The 5,051-nt window shown below is 39.4% G+C and overlaps 1 pseudogene; it reads left to right on the top strand.

The window, feature by feature from the left end:
* The first annotated feature begins 4,352 nt into the window (after positions 1 to 4,352).
* On the top strand, positions 4,353 to 4,471 carry LOC124607984 (annotated as a pseudogene).
* The last annotated feature ends 580 nt before the right edge of the window (positions 4,472 to 5,051 follow it).

Consider the following 5,051-nt stretch of genomic DNA (forward strand, 5'->3'; position numbering starts at 1 on the left):
GAACTTTTAAAAATATTTTTTGCTGGCAGTAAATAAATTACAGTCTTAGTTATATCGACCAACATGCTAAAAGGGAGCAATTTTATTGTAGCAAACATTTTTTTGCGGAACTTTCGCCTGTTAGCATAATATGGTCTACGTAAAAGTTCGAACGTTAATTAAGGTTCTACTCAACATCCATATCCGAGTTGCAATTTATTCACTCAAAATGATGTTTTTCCGGCGGCACAACCGTTGTGAGCCCACATTTCAGATGAAAAATACTGACCAGTTCTTGGTTTCTTTCTGTTGCATAGTTTTAAACATAAATACAAAGGCAATTTTCACCTTCTTCATCATACTGTTTCTTGACTGGGGTATCAGCAATACGAAATGGTGCGTAAACATGCCCCAACACAACTGCATAGACATGTCCTCCCATCGTCATGTCTGAATTAGTTTCGAGACTACAGTAGTTAGTTTCAGGTTTCCAAATTATACAAATGTACCTCGTAAAGTAGATTAATCTCCAGTAAACGAGCAGATATTTATCTGTTCTCAGTTATCAAAGATCTGCACCCTAGAAGCTCCGACATTTGAGTAATATAATTTACTCACCTTGCTCAAAAACAACCTCTTCGCGCTAAGGCGTTAATTCAGCTGGTGCAGTGAAGTTTGTGAGAACCCTCAGTAGATGGCAGTACTAATTTTCTATTGTAGACAGTGCTCTAGCAAGAGTAGTTCCTGAAAAGTGATCTGCATAAACGTACCACGGCGTAAACATGCAACGGTCTCCACTATCTCCTATTGTTGCTCCATAACATTTACAGCGAAGGGCATTTCATATCAGTATTCGTTGAAAATAGCTGGGGAGCGGTCCGTGATTGAATCTCATGCTGCTTCTTCTTCTTCTTCTTCTTCTTCTTCTTCTTCCTGCTCTTCGACTCTCAGGAACTCAAAGATGTTGCTTATCAATGCTTCTGTCTTGTGCTCCTTCTTGCCAGTTATTTACCTCTATCCTGGTGCGTATTTTCAGAACGTGGTGCCCCACATGTAAATATTTGAAGAACATTACGATTACCGCCAAGAGCTGCTGATTAAATTTCTTAAATTAACAACCAGTTTCGGTCCACAACACCATACCAGGAGATACAAACTCAACGACGTCAGATGATAAAGCTCTTGAATTAGTCATTGTTGTCACATTCTATTATGAATTATATCATCAGTCATAAAATGTATGCACTCTCTGGCACATTTTATGATTGACTATATAACATACTACTGCATGACAACGCTGACGAATTTATAGATTTTACTATCTGAAGTCATTGATTTTACGTCACCTGGTATGACGTAAATGCTTTTATGAAACTGATGATAGTCTGTGGACCATAACTGGATGTTCAATAAAGAAATTTTATAAGCCACCCTTGGCGGTAATAGCGATGTTCTCCTGTTGCATGTTGTTTCAATTGTATTTAGCCTTGCACTCCTTGGTCTCCCCCTCGGTGTTTTGCCAAGTGGTTTCTCCATCAGTATATTTGAAACCACTCGACCTTATTTCATTCTCGTTTGAAGATCTGCCCAATGTAGTCTTCTGGAATTTATTGTGCTCATTATTGTTCCTTGTTGTGTTATCATGTGAACTTCTGTGTTGTGTCCTCCATTCCAGCTTTGCGATTAATTATCGTAGTATGGACCAATGATTTTTCTGTCGACTCTGTTTTCAAAAATTTGTAACTGGCGTTCTTCCTTTTGTGTGAAGCCCCATGTTTCTGCTCCGTAGGCTGGAACTGGTCTGATGATAGTGTTGTAAACTTTCATTTTAGTTGTCCTTGCTTGTAGTTTAGATCCTGTCATTTGTTGTATGGAGTACTGGGGTCTGTTAGTATTTTGGTGTCTCATTTTCACTTCTTATCATATTTTCTTTTGTTCATCTCCCATTGTGCCCAGAAATCTGAACTACTGAACTCCTTCGAATTTATGTTTGCCGATTATTTGATGCGATTGATTGTCTTATTCATCCTTGGGTCTTTGAATTATGATGTGTTTTGTTTTCTCATCTTTACTTGTTTACTTTTAGGCCAAGTTTCGATGCTGCTTCTGTAAACTTCACAAATAAATATCTAATCTCATTTTCACTACTTTCAACGAACACGATACCTGTGACATAAGGCGACACCTTAATTTTATTTCATTGGAGAATTGCAGCAGGTACTGGTTTGAGTCCCATCACAACTCCCTCCAAGGTTGTTTCAAAGAGAACGACGACAGAGCATGTCCCTTGTAGTAGCCCAATTATGTTTTTAAAATGGTCGAATTTCGTTCCATTCAGCAAAACCCTATTTATATTATCAACAATGCAGTTTTCAGAGATTTATAAGTTTCATTGGAAATTCAAATTCTTTCATTAAATTTCAAAAGATTTTCCAGTGAATGGAGTCACAAGTTTTTATAAATTATTTTGGTAAGTAAAGTATTTTTTGTTTGCATTCCCACACTTTTACATTTATTGCTCTACCTGAAAATGTATTACCTGCAAAAGGGACTTAAATTTTTCTGTATATAACTTCAAATGATATAGTAATAGGCTAGTTACTATCTTACAGCGAGTGTTAACTAGGGATATTTCTCTATAGTTTCTGAAGTCTTTCCTGTCACCTTTTCTATGTGTTGAGATTATTAAGGATTCTTTCCGTGTTGCTGGTATGATCACATATTCCGTATTACCAGCATCGGGTTAAACATATATCTATCTAGTGTTTCTCCTCCCTATTTTTGTATCTCAACTAGAATGTCGTTACTTCCAGTTGCCTTGCGATTTTTTAGGTATCTAACACTTTTCACTACCTCTTCATACATGGGTTGTGGAATCTGATCATTATTGGGGCTGCTGCTGATATGGTAACTGGTGATTATCAGAATTTTTCAGCAATTTTGCTATATATTCCTTACTTGTTGATAAAATTTTGCTTTGTTCTATAACGGCATCGGGATGGAAATTTTATTAGGGTGTAATTATCTTTACTGATTGGACGTTGTTCTCAAAATCACTAATTATTTTTTGTTTCCAGTGGTAACTGTTTTCGTATTTGGCAGCCTATTTTATTCAGATAGACGTGAATTACTTACGAATTTACTTTTTGATGCGCAATTATTATGTATGAAAATGTTCATCTTATGAAAATTCGTATAATGTGAGAAATTATTGCATATTAATTTTCATGCACAGTACAACAATGATCTGTGATTTCAAGTGAGAATAAAGACGATGAAAGCTGATGGCAGAGAGTGAGTAATGGAAGTGGACGACCACTTTTCGATGAAAAGTAAACATTTGGGAATAATAATTAGAATGAACCAGTGGTCTAGGTGTAGCGTCTTCGGCTAGGAATCAAACCGTCATCAGTACCGAGTTCATACTCAGCCACTGTTTAAACTTTGAATGAAAATCATTATCACTGAGCCGGCTCTTGTGGCCGAGCGGTTCTAGGCGCATTAGTCTGGAACCGTGCGACCGCTACGGTCGCAGGTTCGAGTCCTGCCTTGGGCATAGAGGTGTCTTAGTTAGGTTTAAGTAGTTCGAAGTTCTAGGGGACTGATGAGCTCAGATGTTAAGTCCGATAGAGCCATTTGAACCATTCATCATCACTGGCGGTCGAAGACTTACTACATAACAAGTCACTCTCGTTCTGCCAGTGGTCTTGTCGAAGAGGGCGTAGCAGCAGACAGAAGTTCAGGGCACTCTCTTGCCCTTGATGTGGGTACTACCCCTAAAAGCTGGAAGAAGCGGCAATGATCGACCGCATGCGGATGGAGAAGGCAACGAAAACCACTGCACTGAAGACTTAGTGTGTACCCACAGGGCAGATGCCCTGCAGTTAAAAAACTGTCATGATGATCACTTCATTGGCAAAAGATTTCAAACTGTCACGAAATCGGAACTCTGGAAGGGAACTCCCCAAGGGGGTTGTGGCCATGAGAAAAAAATGATATAACCAATGAACGGATGGCATTATACTAGCATGGAATGTTAGAGTTTTAAACACAGTAGTGAAACTAGAAAATCTTAAAAACGAAATGCTGCGGCTCAATATAGATACAGTGAGAGGTCAGTGAAGTGAACTGGAAAGAAGGCAATGATTTATGGTTGAACGAATATGGGGTAATATCGGAAATTAGGGCAGAGAGTGAGCTACCGTGAACACTACCGTGATAGGGTTGTTCTCGTAAGTTTCGACAGAAAATCAACGCTGACAACGATAGTTCAGACATACAGGGTGAGTCACGTAAAACATAAAATCCGTTTTATTTCGTCATTGGTTATAGATGTCGAAAGGAGGTTCTCGGCAAATGATAGCACTCTAAGTGCCAATGGCCTTGCCGCAGTGGTCACACCGGTTCCCGTCAGATCACTGAAGTTAAGCGCTGCTGGCCTTGGATAGCACTTGGATGGGTCACTATCTGGGTCTGCCGAGTGCTGTTGGCGAGCGGGGTGCACTCAGCCCTTGTGAGGCCAATTGAGAAGCTACTTGGTTGAGAAGTAGCGGCACCGGTCACGAAAACTGACAACGGCCGGAAGCGTGGTGTGCTGATAACTTGCCTCTCCGTATCCACATCCGGTGATGCTTAAGGACTTTGTTTTGATAGTACGCCAAGGGGCTTGAACTTTGGTATGCAATAAAGTCTCTTAATTCGTGTGTCGGTCGAGATATTGAAGCAAGTATGATTTTTTAAATACAGTGGTATAACTGAAAAAAATAGCAGCCGAAAGCACTTGAAAAGACGAGTACATTGATATAATGCTTGTTAATGTTTAAGTTGAAACTCTTTGCAAAGAGATCGGAGGAACATTATGAAATTGAAAACAAGTCGGCTGAAATCAGCTATTGCGATGTAAACATGCACATGTCAGGCTACGAAGTTGCATCAACACTTTCGACTGTTTACTTCTCTGCAATGCAGAACTAGTGGGAACTGCGTTGTCTATCGGCAGGTCATTTCTGCTTAGAAATTTCATGCATGCATACGAGCCCACCAAATGAGGAGAAGTTAGACATGCTACTTTT

Source organism: Schistocerca americana, chromosome 3, assembly GCF_021461395.2.
Source record: "Schistocerca americana isolate TAMUIC-IGC-003095 chromosome 3, iqSchAmer2.1, whole genome shotgun sequence".
Lineage (NCBI taxonomy): Eukaryota > Metazoa > Arthropoda > Insecta > Orthoptera > Acrididae > Schistocerca > Schistocerca americana.